Consider the following 21,288-nt stretch of genomic DNA (forward strand, 5'->3'; position numbering starts at 1 on the left):
TGCCACTACATTTTCTGAACCCTTTTTATGTTTGATGTCAATATTAAACACTTGTTTAATCAGAGACCAACGCATTAAGCGTTGATTGGCATTAGCCATATTCTGCAAGAACACGAGCGGATTGTGATCAGTGTATATGGTAATGGGGCCCGGAAGACCACCAAGGTACACCTCAAAATGTTGTAACACTAGGAGGAGCGCAAGGGCCTCCTTCTCAATAGTGCTATAGGCCAGTTCAGAGAGAGAGAACTGGTGTTTGCTGAATCAGAAGAGACCAAGAGTCAGATGTGTAACTTTGTGCTTTAAGTCAAAGTAAATGTAATGTGTGTTGTATTTGTCCAGTAGAAAGAAGAACAAAAGTATATGTATGTTGGAGAGGAAGCAGTTGTGAAGAAAGATAACAAACGTACACCCATTTTTACACACACTCAAGATAACTGAAACAGAAATATCACAGAAAAACATCTCTGCATACATTTAAAATTGCATTTATTTAAATATTTTTTTTTCCTCAGGAAGTAATAAGTGTCAGGAATGCTGGATGTCAGACAATCTCAGGTTGGAGAGCAAATGTGCAAACATGGCCCTGAAGGTTTCTGTTGCTTACAAAGGCTGTAAGGCAACTGACCGTGGTCATCTACAGAGCAGGTGAAGTCCGTTCATTTAACATGCACTGCTGCAGGTGCTGAGAAACAACAGACAAATAAAACAAATCTGACTCAATACTCAATACTCTAGTATTCGATGGTGAAATAAATGTCAAAAGAAGTCATTTTTTTTAAACCATTGATGCGAGGTCCCCTATGCTCACCTGTCTGTTGTCCCAACTGGTCAAGCCCACAGTTCCTTCTCCCTGTTAACAACAGAGAGAAATAAATCTTCACGACAGATGTTTCTTTGGCTCCAGGGGAAGTAGAGGCAGCCTGGCCATCCTGGCACTTGTCCTGCCTCTTGTTTTTATCCTCAGTCTTGCATGGCCGGGGCACACGGTTGCGACGTGGCACCAGGGAGGGGGCAGGCGGAGCTGGGCGCGCAGCTCTGCTCTCTACCTTATGTCAGGTCGCCCTCCTGATGAGCAGCGGTTTGTGGCAGCTCAGGTCATACTGGTGCTGGGAAGCTTCGACCTTGGAGGCACACTGACGGGCTGACGTTAGCCTCTCCAGGTCCTGGTAGAGGACCTCACCCACTTCTGGCCTGGTGTAAAATGTGGAGTTCACCTCACTGTGCTTGTCCTGCACCTTTCCTGGGACTTCCCTGACATGTTTGTGGGGGACATGCAGGGTCACAGCAGGCTTGGGGCTTTTTTGTTTGAGAGCAGCCAGCTTTGGGTGGAGGGCGGGTAGCCTTGAGATGGATGGAGCTGGTGGAGTGTGATCAGCCTTCACACTCACAGCACTGCTCTTGGTGTGTGGCTCTACAACCAGAGAAGGGAACCGAGATTTGCTGCATCGCTGACCTTCATCCAGGAGTCTGCCTGTTGACTTTCCACCATTTTTTACATCCGTGGCCTTCAGCAGTGCCGCTAATGTTATGCCCGTGCCAGATTTTCTCAGGTTTTGAGATACTTGAGGTTTATATTGCTTCCTCTGGGGCACTCCAGAAATTTCTGGGAAATAGATGCTGCTTCCTCCTCTGTGCGAATTAACGAAATGAAAAGGAGAAATATTTGGGTTGGCCATTGCCTCTGTAGGGCTTTTTTGTGGAGCTGGGATGGTCTTCACATCAGGGAAGAAGTTCTTCTTTGTACTTCCTGTTCCCCTCATGATGATCTCACTGTGGAAAACCAGAAAATATATAAAATCTTTAAATACTTTACAAATAAATATTAAATTATACCTCTAAACTGTGTGTGTTTCGTTCGATGTCGGTCATCGTACATGTGTACACGTTCGTGTTAGTATTATTGTTCATTGTTTACTGGTTGTACTCGTTGTGTGTGTTTCTGCCTGTCCCTATATTCAATGGTTTGTTACATATGAGTGCAGTTACCGTTGATTACTAATCTTTCGTGTCTAATAAATGTTTGTCTCGGACGAGAGAGGTCTGTGAGTTCTGCTCCTTGCCCTGCAGGACTCGGGCCATGACACTTTTCTTAATCTATTCAATATTCTCTTAAAATGATCAGCACACAAGTAACAATTTTAATTTGTTCACGGACATATGCGTAAATTATGATGGGGATGCTACATGTCACTACGGTTGAAAATGAGATTGTAACATTCCTAAATGGCTATTTTTATCCACACCACTTTTTGAAAGTAAAAATGTTAATGTTTCATCTACAAGCAATCTTTCCTTCATTTATTAGTTAATTTAAGTAACACGCATGTTTTAGTCACCGTGTTTCTAATGACAGAATCTGAAAATGTTCATGATTATAATCTGAAAACTCCTATAATTTCACACAATGTCAAAACGCAGCACAACTGATATTTCGTGAAACGAAAATTAATTTTAATCAAAATACAAAAGTTGTATTACAAATATATCTTAAACTACATTGCTGATACTTTTTGATGCCGACAAGTATACAAACGCCATAAATGTGCATGTTCTTCCTTTTAGACCAAGCGCTGATTTAAGTGAACGCACGTGCCATCGATGATAAAAGGGTTGCGAATTTAAGGGAAATCAGAAACGAATCCAAAACCCAGCACTTTTCAAGAGAAATAATACGCTTTGTATATAAACACACGACGTCTCAATCTAAATAACACATGGAAATTATTTCCTTTGTGCATTCTTTTCATATAGACGTTTCCCAGTTTGCCTTAAAGAGGATAGTTAGGCCTACCTTTGATATAGGAGAAATCTATAACTGACAATAATCCAATTTATCCACAGGAAAATGTGAAATAACACTTGTTGAATATCCTTGTAGTTCGTAGTTTGATTTGTCCAGTGTGCGCACTCTGTCAAAATGGTAACCATGACGCCAGTTAAACCTTTTTCTGTGACGTCACAAACACCAGGTGTGACGACATAAACACGGCTGTCTTGTTTTAGCATTACTAAAATGTACTTCTGGACTGTGTATTACTGGACCTTTTGATTGATAGTTAGTGTAAGTTAAAATATCTTATTTCCTCTCAAGCGCAGACGTTGCTTTGGCAAAAAGCTCCGGTGTTCTGTCCATTAATATATTAGGCCTATCCAGCTATGCAACTGTTCATCTTATTTGTTTTTGATGCATTTTTTCAATGTATAAACCATTCACATATACACGGTAAATGTGTATAAAATTTCTTGTATTTGTAATATTAATTGAATGTTTTGCCCCCTCAGTCCCTTAACAATATCACATCATTCGAGCTCTGTTCACTTTTTTATGTGGCGCATTATAAGAACCCACATGTAAATCTCCCCATGCTGACAAACCTGCAAGTAACATATTTTCTTCCTCATCTCCCTGATGCTTTTTGTTTAATCTTGCTAGCTATTATTATTATTATTATTATTATTATTAAAATTTATATAGCACCTTTCTCAGACTCAAGGACACTTTACAAGCAGGTATCAGCTGTTATAGTCACTCACATGCCAATGATTAGTTAACATGCTACCTTAAACTTCAACCTAGATTTTGGCGTTTTTTCTCCTCCTGTAATGGTACATTGGAAATGATTAGATTTCTTTGGCTAAAGCAATGTCTTCATTAAGGCCCATTTCATGTGAACTTGTTTCTTTCTTTTTTTTAATTAAATCTGGCAGACAACCTTAATAATCATGGCTTTTACACTTTGACCAGGTGGCTAAATTCACTAGGTTAGCTAGCTACCCTGAATCATCAAGAATTGATTTAGCAAACAATCAGGATAGATTTTCATTTTGTTTTGATTCAAACATGTCAAGACAAAATAGCTAAGTAAAGGAAATAGCTAGGTTAGGTAGTTAACCACTCAAAGTAGCTTACTTTAGGTAGATATTGGTCAAAATGCACTCTTAACTAGTTACACTAGCTAGCAGCTGTGATTATGCTGTGATAAACAAATATTGACAATCATAGATTTTAGATTCCTCAAAACAACTATTCTATATTTTGATGACATCTTTGCATGTTCTGGGTCTTCATTTTTACATATGCAGAGCACTAGTGCAGTGAGGAACAAAGTGCATCAAAAATTCTTGTTGTGCACAAGTAACCGGCTAAGGTTTTGGGATTTGACTTTTAAGACAAACAGAAATTTTGATGCAGACAAGAGAGGCATGTCTTGTTTTTGAGAGGCAAATTCTTGCTCTTTTAGAAAGATTCTTGTATATTATTGGTATTACAGCTTTTTTGATGTACAGCAATAACAAAGACCTATTAATGAATAACCAGCTAGAATTTGCTTTAAAATGTAATTTGCTTTGAATAAGAGCGCCTGCCAAATGCTGTAAAGCTTAAGATCTGTTCTTGGAATGTATCCTGGACACTGATGTAAACTATCAAAAAATGTATCGGGATATTCTGCTTTGTTCAGTATTGAAGTGTCTACAAATTGTTTTTAATGTATTAGTTGCCAAAAAAAATAAATAAACCAAAATAAAAAATGGAAAGACACACTGCAGCATGTAGGAGCATCTTTAATGGGTATGTTATTATTTATTCCAGCTCTGAACCCACATATTTAACCAAGCATGGAAAACTGCATAAAGGAAAGCAAGGCAGAACAGACTGAAAACTGTCAAAATATGCCAACGTTCAGGCAAGCTTTCGAAAGAGAAACTGTCACATACAGTGATACGGTGAGCCAGTGCATAATGCAAGAAAGAGTGAGATAACTGGGATTAACAAATGTCTACAAAAATGAATGTAAAACTTCACATTTGAAGCTTTGAAAAGCTAATACGATTAAAGACAGCTCCATATAGCATGATTTTAACAAAATGAAATATAAAGGATAGAAAAACAACAGGAACACACGTGTGAAGTGCCGACACCTTGCGTGTTACGTGAAATGGAACTAACAAGTAAAACCAAAACGATCGTGACAAATAGGATAAAGAACCACTTAGTTTTAATAAACAAACAAACACTGAACAAAATCAAAGACAGACAGCAATACCGGGTAAGCATTTACGGGAAAGGCAGCGTAGACGGCAAATACAGAGGGAGAGCACAAATGAGATGTAACCAAACAAAACAGGAGCAAGGAGTTAGGTATATCACAGGTTCTTATCACAAACACAATGAAAGACAAACACACTCTAACCAAAACAAAGCGAAACAAAGACCGACGAGAACTAACCAACAACCAGGTAATATCCTCATATATGTGTTTGGTGACAACCTTACACAGGTAATATCCTCATATATGTTTATGATCACAACCTTTCACAGGTAATACCCTCATATGATCACAACCTTACACAGGTAATATCCTCATATATGTGTATGATCACAACCTTTCACAGGTAATATCCTCATATATGTGTATGATCACATCCTTACACAGGTAATATCCTCATATTTGTGTATGATCACAACCTTTCACAGGTAATACCCTCATATGATCACAAACTTACACAGATAATATCCTCATATATGTGTATGATCACAACCTTTCACAGGTAATACCCTCATATGATCACAACCTTACACAGGTAATATCCTCATATATGTGTATGATCACAACCTTTCACAGGTAATACCCTCATATGATCACAACCTTACACAGGTAATATCCTCATATATGTGTTTGATCACAACCTTTCACAGGTAATATCCTCATATATGTGTATGATCACAACCTTACACAGGTAATATCCTCATATATGTGTATGATCACAACCTTTCACAGGTAATACCCTCATATGATCACAACCTTACACAGGTAACATCCTCATATATGTGTATGATCACAACCTTACACAGGTAATATCCTCATATATGTGTTTGATCACAACCTTTCACAGGTAATATCCTCATATATGTGTATGATCACAACCTTACACAGGTAATATCCTCATATATGTGTATGATCACAACCTTTCACAGGTAATATCCTCATATAATCACAACCTTACACAGGTAATATCCTCATGAGATCCTGATGACACGTGAAAACCTTCTTTGCTGTCTTTGTTTACCAGATCCTTTTTTTTCTCAGACTCCTTCCTGTTTACAGATGTTGCTCGGTTTCTGTATTTATTAGATGCTACATTATTAGGAAAAATACGTTCCACTCAAGGTTATAGTTGATGTCTCAGGATGATGTGATGTCTCAGATTAGAAGTCTAAAGAGTCCATAAACCCAGACCAGCACAGCAGTGGCCCCTCCTAGTGTGAAGAGGGTGCTCCACCCCCAAACATCCAGGCCCCACCCTCCAGCACCCGAGCTCCACTCTCCTGCAGACCCAGATTTACAGCGTGCCAAGCCCACCAGAAAGCACAAAGAGCACCTCACACCATCAGCAGAACCAAGTACAAGGAAACTGCAACCTCAACTAATTCCACTCACTGCCTACAGTTCCCAAAAACACTTGCAAGTCTCTGAAAATACCAGTTTATACAGGAGGGGATTAACAGAGATTATATTATATGCACAAGAAGAGGGTGGGGGCTCATGATAATGAAATGGCTACATCTGGTCAGAGCAGTTAATGGAACAATCTTCAACTCAAAAAATACAATAAATAAAAATGTATTAGTTTGTAATAATGTGCAAATTCTTAGTCATTGCTTGGATTTATTGTGTTAAATGAAGAGCAATGCAACATTATTCAGTGTGACAAGCAATAAGCAAAAAGCATTTTGCTTATTCCTGCTGGGTCTTTCATTCATAAAGTCTTAATTCTGAATGTGTTAGATGATGTCAATGTTACCTAATCATGTAGAGCTAGGCGTGTTACAATAGAAAAGCTGAATATAAGTGTGAAGGGAACTCAAGGGATTGGGACTAAACAGCTGTGTAGCCTTAAGAAAACCACTTATCAGTGAGGCTAACTGGCAAAAATAGCTTCAATTTGATAGGGAGCATAAAGATCGGACTCTGGAGCAATGGAAGAAGGTAATGTGGTCTGATGAGTCCACATTTACCCTCTTCCAGAGTGATGGGCGCATCAGTGTAAGAAGAGAGGCGGCTGAAGTGATGCACCCATCATGCCTAGTGCTTACTGTACAAACCTGTGGGGGCAATGCTATGATCTGGGGTTGCTACCGTTGGTCAGGTCTAGGTTCAGCAATGTTATGTGCCCAAAGAATAAGGTCAGCTGACTACCTGAATATACTGAACGACCAGGGTATTCCATCAATGGATTTTTTCTTACCTGACGGCACGGACAATTCCAGGATTCGTCGGGCTCAAATTGTGAGAGAGTGGTTCAGGGAGCATGAGACATCATTTTCACACATGGATTGGCCACCACAGAGTCCAGACCTGAACCCCACTGAGAATCTTTGGGATGTGCTGGAGAAGACTTTGTGCAGTAGTCCAAATCTCCCATCATCTATACAAGATCTTGGGGAAAAATTAATGCAACTCTGGCCAGAAATAAATGTTGTGACATTGCAGAAGCTTGTGGAAACAATGCCACAGTGAATGCATGCCATAATCAAAGCTAAAGGCGGTCCAACGAAATTTTAGAGTGTGTGACCTTTTTTTTGGCCAGGCACTGTATATGCCCAGCAGTGCTCGTCTGCCTTGTGGTGTGTGATATTTGTGGACAGAAAGAGGGGAGGGGCTCCTAGCTTTATAAAGCCTGTGGTTTGCATTAATGAACACCTGGGTCATCGCCTGTTGTTTCTGCATGCTGAGGTCAGTATGACCTCATAAGTGAAAAGGTATTAGGATGAGAACAAGCATAGTGCCCTACAGGTATATGTTTGTGTGCACATGTGTAGATGTTAGTGACATGTTTACATTCATATTGTTCACATAATGTTTAATAGTGGTGTCTCCCTGGCAATGTAAACATCCCAGTGTTAGTGAGAGATGGCTCAGACATTGGGCTAAACCACATTGATCCTGCTTGCTGCGTGAGAGAAACAGCTGGCAGGATCAGTGTGGTTTAGCTCCATGTTTGAGCCATCTGACTCTGACCAAGAGTCTCTTCAACAGGAAAATGGACCACAATAAAATCTTATCGATGACAAAATAGTGTGTCCAAAACTCCAGCTGGTTGAGTTAAGATTCACTCAATTATAAAGAGGCTGAATTATGTGTACTCTTCATTAAAGTGGGTGGTGTTCCCTTAATTAAAGTGGGTTGTGTACTCTTAATTAAAATGGGTGGTGTTCTCTTAATTAAAGTGGGTTGTGTACTCTTAATAATCCCTTAGAGCAATGCTGGTTGTGGAAGCTTTTGAAGCTGACTCAGGGGCGCCGTCAGGGATTTTGGGCCCCATGAAAAGATATGACACTGGGCTCCACCTTCCCATCACCCCAGGCCACGCCCACCCTGAAAATGTAGCATTGTGCATGTAGTGGAATTCACTATTTGATGTAAGACTGAAATCATCTATAAGAAAAGTGCTAAAGACCATATTTTACAGTTTATGGAAGCTTTCTAGTCTTTTAAAAACAGAGATCTTTTCCAACACTAATGAATTTATTTCTCATGGGAACAATCCAGTGTGATCTGCCTTAGACTTATACAGAGGCCTTGAAACCACCTGCATCAGAGCCTCTGTTTTGCACATATAGACTCAAAAAGGTCTCTGACCTTAAGATACCCCAGAAACATTATTCATCTTTATGCTTTCAGACAGTCTTGCACCACTCTGCACGTGTGACAGGGAGCTTCAAAGCCTATTTTAATTAGATCACAGATCGTCTCATGAAAATACAGATTAACGTTTGGCCTTTCCTTTGCCTCAAAACATTTGATCACCTCATTCCCCCCTTTCACGATTTTGTCATGAACTATTGTCCCGCTGTCTCCATTTAATGTGTCATTGTTTTATATAAATGTTAACAATGTTGTGACTTTAGTTTATTATTTCTAATATGAACTATTGAATTTAACTGCGTGCCCTGTAACATTCTTTTCTTACTTATGTGGCCAACATCCATTGGGCATGGCGAAGGTTTCTTATATTATCACACAAATATCTTAGGTTATACAGTTACTTCAGTTTATAAATTATGTTAATACTGTTATTTGGAATAAAATTACAGCAGGATTCTCCGAACAGAACACATACACCTCCCCTCTCGGCCAAAAACTTATCCAGAGCTATACGATTTTGCCAGGTCATTAATGACATAGCTTCCAATTGCACCGCCACTGCTGTTAGTGCATCAGTATAATTAATAAAATGATGCTGATTATAGTATATGTAATTTATCCAATCAATAGTTTTGTTTATAGTAAACCACCAGAGAATTGATTCAGATCCCGCAGCAATTTGATTTCTAGCCTTAAATTAATCCGAAGCCCCCCTATGAACTCCAATAGCATCAATGATACTTTATCATCCAAACTACCCTTCGGTGCCTCACGTTGCTGAACACAATGATAAGCATCGTTGTGTGGGAAGTACAGCTTCAGGTACAGGAACCATAGGAAATGACACAATCAACATGACTCTTACCCCCACATACCCAATGAGCATCCGGAATTACGACACCATCATATTTCTGCATGAGACGTGCATGATTAACCAGGTCTTGTTCTACAAAAGTTCCATTGGAGTTGTCAAAATAATGGGTATTGTTAAAAGTTGAAATATAACAGGTTCAGTGTAATCCATAATCCAAATCCTACAACATTTCCTTGTGAAATTTCCCACATTTTTCCTCCTGTACAATAAAAACAATCAGGACACACTGTGGAATTCATCACAGTAATACTTTTTTTCTTACAGTTGTAGCTTTCTGCACAGGTGTCTGCCTCCAATTCTCTGAGCTCAATGAGTTAATTCTGTTCACCAATATGGACGTAGCCAGCCCTCTATCCCAGTAAACCTGTCTCTTGTCTGTCATTATTCAAATCTTTAACCCTACACACTGCCTCCCATCATCCAGCGCTGGCCGTGGTTCAAACGGTCCCAATGGCAAACGCTCCACTCCAACTGTTGCTCTTACAGGCACTTGGCTAAACAACAACTGCAGCCAACAGAGCCCTTTTCCAAATCCTCCTTATTCCTTATTCATCCAATTTATGTCACTTAGTCAGCCGATACAATTTAACATGTATTAAGTCTAGCGATTTCCGACACGCCACACCTGCAGAGTTTCTATATATTTTCTCAAGCCAAAAATGCATTTGCACTCCCTGCATCTCATTTAACAAATTGCTATCCATGTGATTATTTTAGTCGCAAATCTATTCACTTGATTCTAAGTTATTTTGTTAGATTTAACTGCTTATTGATTATTGAATATTGATTTAGCCAGAACTTACTTGGGTAAATTAGATATTCAGTGTTCCAAAAATACTATTAACCGCCACTCGCTCTGGTTAAATTTCTTATCCTGTATATTTTAACTTTACTCTTCTCCTATTGCTGCTATTTTAAAATGTCCATCATATGTATGCTCGCTACTGCTTTAACTGTTACCAGTTTTATATACGATACCTCTATCATTTACTTTATATTTATTACTAAAACAATGTCTATATGTTTTGCATGCACGCATTTTATAATGAGATATTATTAATGACGTTTAGACAGATCTGTCTGCATATCCATTCACTTGCTTTGTTAAACGACCAAACCAAAATAATCTTAATTATAACCCAGAAATAACTGTTATGCTGGTATGCGTCGTACAATACGTCATTGTTGATAATCTGTTAACTCGCGTTGGCCACATCAACACAAACAGTTTTTACAGACAAAACATTTAACACTTTTCTCTTAGTGCTGCTTTACTCACGAGATCTACTATTCTTCTCTTTATTCTTTTAATCTCTTTATTCTCTTTTTATTCTTTTATTATTTTATTCTCTTTATTCTCTTTTATTCTTTTATTCTCTTTATTCTGCACATTTTCTTTACTTCACTTGTTGTGGTCACATTTATACAGAAACAACTGGAACAAACATACCTGTTAACATTCATCTCTTCAGCGCTTTTTTTCTCTGGAGCTCTATTTATTTCTCTTTATTCTCTTTATTCACTGCACATTTTTCTTTATTTTATCTTTCTTTATTCAACTGTTTTTTTTTTTTCACTATTTCCCTTTACAGTAAGTTTTTGTGAAACTATTTTCACTTTTACCGGTTGATTTTCTAACTGTTACTCCATTTTTTGTTATTTTATATTTTTAGCAGACAATTCTCACTCCTTCAATTCCCAGTCTGCACCCTTAAGACCCCCAAAACCTGACTACAAAGCTCTGTGGACCAGGTCTGAATACCACCTATGCAGAATAATTTAACAGGGATTTAAATACCTTTGGTAGTGCGCGTGTGGATTCAGACCCACAGAACAGTGCAGCTTTGGGTTGTCCGTCAGCTGGTGCTTTGTCCTGCTGACGGCGTGGGTCCGTTGCCAGTCAATCCAATTGATCCCTGTGGTACAGCCACCAATTAATGGTGTTCATAGATTTTCCTAAATTCAAGACTGTTTACTCAATACACATTAAATAGAAATAAAGATGCAGACTCTGGAATGAATTGAAGAGAAGAGCTGGTCCCGTCTATTCTGAGCTCAATGTTACAAACGAGGCATTGTCCGGAGAATGTCTAACAGTGTCAGGTGGGCATGACCTTTATATATTTTCTTCTAGGACACTTACATAACCATTTAAATTTTTTTATTGTAACGAATCTGCTGGCCTGAGTGCTGATGGGCGTGGAGCAGGATGCACAGATTCCCTCGATGAAGTGACACGTTTATTAACAAAAGACACAAACAACAATAGTGGCACTCATATACAACATGAAGGAAAGACATGACTCATACACGTAACAAAACACAGACTCTAGTAACATTGAACGAAGATTACATACGCATTTTACATTTAACAGCAGACTAACAATGACCAACACAGTACACACACTATAAGAGATTTAAATAGACAAAAGACACAAGACATTAAGCCCCATACAGGTGCATACAATTACAAAGGGCATGGTTACAAACATTAAACCCCCTGCACGCGGCAGGCCGTACCATGTGACTTGTGGGGGGGGGGGGGGGGGGGGGGCGCGTCCGGTGACATTTATAATACTTTTCCAGGTTTACACTATTATGTCCAAATCATACTTTATTCAATATATGCAAATTGATATTCAATACTTACACCAACTGGTTCTTGGTATCATTATGTTCAACCTAAACTACTTCTATTTTTTTTAAAAAGGCGATCTTATTTCCTACCGCCAGGTGCCCATATTGCTTCTTCTGGTGCTGGGCTGGGGTGTCCCATCCTTGAACCAAGGATCCCCCAACTGAGGCCCCTAGAGGCCTGTCAAAGAGGCCTTCTGAGGCTTTATGCTGAAGCCAACCATCCATATTCTTCTGCTTACAATATCATTTTATTACCTCACCCTGCACTGTGAAATACACATCCTTATATTCACAAAAGCACATGCTTTGGCTGGTAAAACATTTCTTATTAACACCAGTCTTGCTTGTCTTCCTAACTGGTTCAGTTCTTTCACTTTTAAGCTTCCCTACTGTTATTATTACATATTTTAGTTTACTGTATCTAAATCACTACATAAGAGATTGTAGCCTGCACCGAGTAGTAGGAGGGATAAAACACAGACTATTTCTTTGTTGTGGTTTGTGTATATAAACATCTGATTTGTGAAAATGATTTAATTTCTTCTAATTAATAAACTGTTATAGTAGCTATAATCCTGATGTAGTGATGCACAGTGTAGTGACATTTCACATGAGGAAAAAACATCAATAAAGATATTTTTGAATGGATATAACTAAAAATTAATAATACATTTTCTTAAAATTATTACATAAGGATATATATATATATATATATATATATATATATATATATATATATATATATATATATATATATATATATATATATATATAATCATAATCGAGAATCATCCATGAGTCTGAAGACATCTAGTTTTAATCACCCAGCTCTACTTATAATAGACAATAAAGGCTGAAGAGACTAACATTCCAGATGTAGTTTTATTTCAACAGTTATTTATTTTAATTACTACGAACAACAACAATGAAAGAGTGAATGTATGATGGTGCACAGACTGATGGGTGATAGAGGGGTGGAATATGAACATCGTAGAGAAAATAATGACAGGAGATCATTTTAATGTCAGAGTTGGTCAATGTTTGAATAAGTCTGGAAGTGGATACTTAGCCTGTACATGCACCTCCAGTTTTAAGTGATTTAAGTTTTCAAATGATTTGTACTTGATCACTTTAATACTAGTTATCAGAAATTGTACACATAGTACAATGATTCAGGAGTCACATTGATGTAAACACTTGGGACATGACAGTCATTCACATCCAGACTTATTTATCCCTCATTTAGGTTCTATTTGAGCTCCTCTAATACAGAAGAACATGTCAAAAAAACCAAAATGACTTTTATTTTGCGGGTTTAGAATGTGTATTTTGATGCTGGAGATTCATTTTCAGTCATGCTCTACATATCCTGATTCACTAGGGTCTTGTCTAATAAATTGAACATTTGAGTATATACATGAAATTACCAAGTAGCTGCACAGTATTTTCTACTAGATGTCCTAGACATCTAAATGCACACAAAGTCATCAGTCAGTATACATTGAGTGTGCAATATTCTTTTTGCTAAAACATCACAACAATGCTCAATGTACAATGCACTTATTAAAAGACAATATTAAATTCTTCATTGTTATTATGTTAAATGATTATGCTGGGATAGTGCTGTAATACTGTAAAGAAATAGTATGCTTTCTCATGTATACTTACATTTTGTAGGAGGATTGTGAATATTTTCAGCAGTGAATGGAAATATCCAGTCCTTTGCAATGCAAACATTGAAGCTAATCCATGCTAGAAGCCACTGAACCGTCTCTCAGCTTCCATCTTATAACTGCACCCAAAGAACTCCACATAAACTTCAGCTAAAATAAGCCTGTTCCTTTCCATGATGTCCCTTAGTATTGGTAATCAAATTAAGTAAAAACAATATGGATTACTGTATCAGTTTTGCCAAACAGCTTCACTCGCATGTGCTACACTTCATCTGGCTTAGAACACAAAGCAGTGCGCATATTTCAAACTCACGTAGTGGGTAAACAAATAAGGCAGGTGAGGTGTCTGCGTATTCATCTAAGCGTCCTCTATTTGTTGAAACAGCTGCCAATCACGCCGCTCGTGCTTGGACATTGGTTGTGAAGTCATTTGATAGCTTCGCCTCCCCTTCCCCCTTCACACCTTGGTGAGGATTGCTGTCACTCAAAGACATTAACTCTTCATTCTTCAAACAGAATCTGTGGACTCTAAGAAAGGAGGGTCTTGTCCCTTATTCACCCCTGCTACAGGAGTAACATCCATTTGCTTGCATATTTTGTTATTTTATGAATGAAAAGAACACGTGTTTTGTGCAAAGACGTGAGCAAGCAAATGAAGAGCTTTACTAGCATTCTAGATACTTTTTAAACATGCCAAGCAATTGCTTTGATGGTAATTAAATTAATAATAACAATAATAATAATAATAATATATTACGGGTCTACACAGTCACATTTACTAAACCAGACATACTTGGTCAGGCTTAAGCTTCCCTCCTGATATTATCACTTGTTTATTTTACTGTATCTAAATCACTACATAATAAATTGTAGCCTAAACCCAGTTGTAAGAGGGATAAAAAAGACTATTTCCTCATTGTGGTTTATAACTATGACTTGTGATCACTTTGATACTTATGATACTGAATTTAGCGTAGCAATAAACGTCCCTGATGTGTGAAAATTATTTAATTTCTACTCATTTAGCAAACTATTATAGTAGCTATAACTTTGAGACTGCAAAACCCTGATTTAGTGATGTAGAAGCGTTTCACATGAGGAAAAACTATCAAGAGGTATTGTTGAATTTATTTTGATTTAGCTAAATTTATTTATTTTTCCTACATTGCTTTTATACTTGCACAGTTTTGTTGTACTTGCATAATTTTGAGTCTCTTAAGGATCTTTAAAAGAAATAAACTTGCTGACTTTTTGCAAGTTTGTCTTGACTGCTGCAGACATATTTTTGGACATTCAAAATTCATTCTAATAAATAAATGTTGCATGGAATTGTCCAATTTTTAATTATTAGTATGTAAGGGTGTAAAAAAATTTAATCATAATGAAGAATCATCAATAAGTTTGAAAAAAATCTATACTCAGAATGTAGTTTTATTTCAACACTTATTTTATTTTAATTACTAAAAACAACAATGAAAGAGTGAATGTATGATGGTGCACAGACTGATGGATGATAGAGGGGTGGAATATGACCATCACAGAGAAAATAATCACAGGAGATCATTTTAATGTCAGTGTTGCTCAACGTTTGAATCGCCGTAGTGTTTTGACAGCCTTTGAAAGCATCTTATTCATCTTATATGATTTCTCTAGTTTTGGTTTCTTCAGCTTGTTCTGCATTTTGAGGTTTTCATGATGGCAGAACTAAAGAAAAATAAATAAATAAATAATTTACAAATGTGCAAAAATCCAAAATAATCATATTATTCGTATGTGTCAATCAAAAAAACATAATTTAGTCCAATATGAAGTTCTTCCAGTAAATAGACTTAGCTAACAGCTAAATGAATTTCACTTCTTACTGGTGTGGTACTTATGAAAGATGCAAAAAGTGGTAAATAACTCCTACTCTGTCGTGGTTCTGTTCTTTAGAGACATCTGATAAAGATGTCAACAGTTTACTGGCCTCTTCTAGAGTTGTCTGAGTGACATTGATGATGTATAAGAGGCTTCTGAGCAGGTTCTGGTCCACTGGCTGAAACAGACATGAAGGATTAATATTTCCCACTCGCCCTCCGCTGGGCCTCTTTATCCTTCAATAATCCTCACAGTCAGTGACAAATGGTCCATTTGAAATAGGAAAATCAGCTCAGTGAAAATTATCCATGAAATGTGACGATTAACCAATTGAATCTGTGTGTCGCGTGCTTGGGCTCACGTGGACCTGCATGTGATGTCGGCCGTGGGTCTGCAGGCGTTGCTGGATCAGTTCACTCGCGCGACTGATCAGACCCCTCCCCTCACACATCTGTTCCAGCAGCGTGTCATAGTTCTCACGTGGAACCAGGACGTGGAGGCCATGAACATGGGCCCTGGAGGAGAGGCAGGGCTGGGCAGGATCTGAGCAGCAGATCAACGCTTTGATCACTGATCTGAAGCTGCTCTTGCACACACTGCCACTGTTCCTCCCAGAATGGTCCTTCTTTACTGAAGCTACGAGAGCAAGATGAAGAAGAGTGCATTAATGTGACATGAATACACAACACAAAACAACAAAACAACGATGTGTAACGGTAAAGAGGTTATTAAAAGTATACCTTCCACACCTCCAGTCATTTCTGTAATGTGCATCTGTTTTCTGACAACCTTTCATTAAATGGTGCCACTTAAAACACCTTGCAGGTGTAAGTGTACAAATTCTATTAAGTCATTATCTTTCTGCTGAAGTCATTTGTTACACCTTCATTAAATCATTACACTCACCACCATCTTCATCTACTCTCAAGTGGAAATGGAAGACGTGATTTTTCAGGTTCCGCAAGTGAACATTTTTAGTAAATGAGGATAGCTTGGCTAATTCTGGATTGTGTCCCCGTGTTGTAGAACTGGTGTTTGCACCTCGCTCAGCGGCCTGCAGATGTCTGTACAGGTCCTGGGTCCTCCTGATAGTCTCCAGCAGTGTTGGTTTCAGTTCATGAATCTCCAACATATGCTGCTCCACTGCTGATAAAACCACATCAGGAGCTTCTTATATATTTGTCAACAGCATTTTTGATAGTTATAATGCAAACAATTATGTACAGGGTATTAAAATAAGAAAAATCTTTAGCAGCAGGTTACAAGGTTGTTATAGATATATGTTACATCTATATTTGGTTTTTCACTTTGAAAATAACTTAGCAAGAGTAGTTTGACAAAAATGAAAGACCCCATCAGTCCCACAGTGCAGAGTGTACCTTGGATCTGGTATGTAGGATGTGTGAAGGCCTCTGTGTATCTCAGGCGTTGTTTCAGGAGCTGACTTTCTCTCACACTCTCCTGTAGCTGCCCAGACATGAGCTATGATCATCACAGAGAGACAGAGTGTTACAAACCCCAGGAATCACGCTCAGCCCTGCACTGCCACGCCTACCTCTTCCCACACACGCCTCCAATCTGGTTTACTGGAATACTAGCACACACCTGATCATTGTTTCTCTCATCACTGCTCCCTTACTTAAGCTCCCCTCCCTCACACTCACGTCATGAAGTATTGCCAACCTTATTTTGCATACCAAGTGGTTCAGTTATGGTTTTGTCTTTCTGGTTTTCGACTTCTGCCTGACCCCTGGACACCCCTGGACTCTGCCCCATGTTATGGACCTTGAATCAACAGGACTACGAATACCTGCCTGACCCCTCTGATCTGTTTGATTTCACTATAAAACCTCTTGCAATTGGATCCTCTTCCTTGTATGTGTGTGTGCAATCATAAACACAGAGAAACCAGTAGTTAGAAATAATGACTCCAAACAAGGATCAGAGCCCTTATACTGAAATAATCAGAAATGTCTTATGTTGGGTAAATTATATTATACATTTTATTGTCTAGGACAGCACTAGTTGCATCACTTCCCTTTCTAAACCTTAGTTTAGCTCCTTAGTCTGAATATAAACATGAACAAAGTAAATAAACATCAAATTCAGAGTGTGAGATTCAATAGAGTCAATTCAACTTAAGGAACCATTCTTTGCATCCAGACTAAACCTAGTCTTAATCTTTAGAGTACTGGTCCATTATATCAGATGAGTTGTGAATCAGGTGTATTTTTAGTATGTTAAAAACACTAAACTTCGCCCTGCACCTGGTCTGACTGAATGAAACGTCGGGTTGCTACCTGGAGCTGCTGCTTTCTGTTCTCAAGCTGTAGAATGAGTTTGCCCACATCAGATTCCAGATTATTCAGCTCTGATGTGGTCTCTGCTAGCGCAGCATCTTTCTCAGCTAGATCCTGGATGTGACCTTCCAGAATGTCATGCAGCCCCTGCTCACACACAACAACAATCACCCTCATAAATGCACACACCCCCTGCTGCAGTGTTACTCCCTGCTGCCCCCATCTGGTGTGATGAGGAATATTGGTGCAGAGTCCTTCTCTTGCAGGGGTCAGAGTTCAGGCAGGGGTTAAATGAGGCTCCAAGCTTCACAGACATTTTGTATAAAGCTGAGGAGTGTGTCTGGTAAAGGTGTCGTTCCCTTTCAGACCTGTGTTTTAGTCCTTTCTCTTTTCACACTTTTGTTTTAAACCACAAGAAAATGTTTATAATAAATGTGCAGATAATATGCTTAGTCAGCTCTATAGGTCTTTTGTATTAAGAGCATATTTTTGGACGCCTGTTTTTACCTGTAGGTTGCCATGTGTTTGGAGACACCCACCTGAATCTGTTTCTCTTTGTCCTTCAGGGCCTGTTGGAGGTCGTTTTTACTGGCCTCATGTTTGATTTTGGTCTCATGCAGCTCAGAGTCTTTCAACTCCAACAAGTTCTTCAGATCCTAAATAGAGAGAGAGAGAGAATACATAGAGTACAAATATACTAAACATTTAGTTCAAATGGATTTCCCTATATAGTATACAATTTATAATTTTTAATGTATTCTCATAGCCTAATTAAAACATTAAAGTTTTAGTGTCTTAAAGTAACAGTTTAATAAGCATACATGTATGCAGGAACATGCACCTGCACACACATACACACTCACACGTATGTCATCCTTTTTCAGGGTGGTGAGTGTGGAGTTGTGGGCGTGGCCAGGCTGGTGTCCACTGCTCTGATTGGTGCTCCTGTTCCTCAGCTGATTGATTATGGTGTTCTGAGCCTTGAGCTCCCCCTGCAGCTGTTCTATGTACCTGACAGCCATCACACACACACTCGATTAGGCTACATTTTATTTCACATGTTCATTTAGAACTATGAGATGGACTCTCTGCACACAGATTCATCTTGGAATTACATTCCAATTACATGGAACTACATGGAGAAACTCCACTGAAATCACTGTGACATTAGAATGGTGTGTGCCAGCTCAGGACTAGGTACTATAATATAACTGTCTTTTGCTAAGAATAAAAAACAAAGCATTTCTAAGGATAATTTCTTCTATAATTAAAGTACAGCAATTTACTAGCTAAGGATTATTATTGTTTAATGAAGGCCCTAAGGTTTAACTTAAGTGGTCAGAAATTAGCATTTAAAATGGAAATATGTCAAATAATTTTGTTGTTTTGATGTGGTTGTCCTGGAGAAACAGCCCGAGTTTCTAACTGGGAAATCTTCCATGAACAATGTTTCTTATCAGAATTAAATATAGGCCTGTACCGACCTGTGCAGCTCTTCAATGGTTTCCTCTGATTGGCTCTGATCCTCAGAGGGCGGGTCTTGTAATGTGTAGGCTTGTAGCTGGATCTCTAGCTGTAGGCGGAGCGTCTTCTCTTGATGGAAAAGCGCTTCCATCTTCTCCAGTTCCTCTCTGCACCTGCTCAACTCCTGACAGGTGGATGAAGAGCATTACGTGAAATGAAGAAATAATTCAATTCAAGAGACGTGTCTGGTCCTGCTACTGCAGTAGCAGTTAAAACTATTCTACAAAGGAAGAGAATAAAGAGGTTTGGGCAGAATAATTTATGCATTTGAGAAGGTCAATTTATTGCCTTTTCAAGTTGTATTTAGATTTTTTAGCACCCTCCCTTTATCTAGGTGCGGAGTGTGATTAACAAGTGTCCCCAGTCTCGTCCTCTCAATTAACCGGCTCTGATTACAAAAACTAGACTCGGGTCTCCTCACGTCTAAGTTTTGCTGCGTCGCCACTGGGAAACGCTCCTCTGCCGCGTTGTAAATCTGTTCTGTACAACTGCTGCACTTCTGCGAGCCGCCCTCATGCTTGAGGAAGCATATACGCATGCGCAGGTTAAAGTTGTCCTTCTGCAGCTCGGATATCGTCTGGATTAAAAAAAAGAGCAAACAGATCGGATTGATGTTCAGACAGACAAATATTATATTTTCAGCTTGGCAGTAAAATTGCATACCTGCGTCATTTCTTTTAGTGTCCACGTTTTGTTCCTGGTCAACAATTTCCCATGTTGAGAAAAACTCATCATGTTTCTCTATTGATTTAATTTGGCCTTTCACGATCGTTCCTGAATCCAGGGGATACACGGATAATATAAAATATTTTAGATATTTCTATAATTAACGGCGCACTTAATTTAATGATATAATAAATCATGCAAGTAATATTGATACTATTCCTGAAAACTATTAGAATATCCAATAATTCTGGTCGGACTATACCTTGAAAATCACCTTGTCCTCCTTCAGAAAATCATGTAGGTATTTAGTGTGTTGGAACGCTTTTAAATAACTTACACTTTCCTTAGGTTGTGATGTCATAATTACATTAATGCGTCTTAGTGGAACAGTTCACTGACGCAGTAACGCCAGCAGTGGCAATTTGACTTTAAGTGTCTGACTTTTATCAAGCAGTAAAACCATTGTCATGCCTCTGATAAACCTGATCAGGAAGGAGACGTAACGGAAACCACAAGGTGGTCAATTTCAGAACTACAGATATTAGTGGTAAATAATGTGGCTAATGAGTGAATTTGTACTCTACCAAAGTTGGTTACTAACACTAAATGGTAGCAGATTGGTAATTTTCCTTTATATAGCAGAGCATATTACTGTAAGTTCAAATAATATTATTTCTTTATCTATTTGAGCAAATTCCCGAGTCATACATATTATACAGTATAAGAACAATATGTGTTAAATACATTCATATTTGTTTTGTGAAATGGCACATAATATTATGTATATGAAAGTGCCGCAATTATTTTAAAGTTCTAACTGTTTTATAATAACATTTGTATCATGATCATGGATGACTTTCCTTTTCATTCACAGTTAATAATAATGAAATTAAAGAATTGTGTTCTTGTGCGCAAGAACACAAAAACATTCGCGAGAGTACAGTATGTGTTTGTGTGTGCAGAAGAGCAAGTTTGTGTAAGAGCAGGATATATCTAAACACGTGCAAGCAGTTTTGTAGCAGAGCAAAGTAAATGTAAGCGAGAGCAGAGCAAATATGAGTGAGCACATGTAGATTTTGCATGCGAGCAAAGGAGATCCGTGAATG

General features: G+C 38.3%; 1 long non-coding RNA gene and 1 pseudogene across 1 annotated transcript; one reads left to right on the forward strand and one right to left on the reverse strand.

Moving 5' to 3' along the window:
* The window catches only part of LOC145652840 (NACHT, LRR and PYD domains-containing protein 12-like), a 362,627-nt pseudogene that overhangs the window by 321,024 nt on the left and 20,315 nt on the right, over window positions 1-21,288 (forward strand).
* Window positions 16,744-18,136, reverse strand: LOC145652743 (uncharacterized). The gene is made up of 3 exons (XR_014118972.1): window positions 17,993-18,136; window positions 17,072-17,174; window positions 16,744-16,838 (listed from the first exon to the last, which is right to left on the reverse strand). It is a non-coding gene; the product is annotated as an uncharacterized LOC145652743 (long non-coding RNA).

Source organism: Electrophorus electricus, chromosome 21 (genome assembly GCF_041902795.1).
Source record: "Electrophorus electricus isolate QZ-2024a chromosome 21, ASM4190279v1, whole genome shotgun sequence".
NCBI classification, from domain to species: Eukaryota; Metazoa; Chordata; class Actinopteri; order Gymnotiformes; family Gymnotidae; genus Electrophorus; species Electrophorus electricus.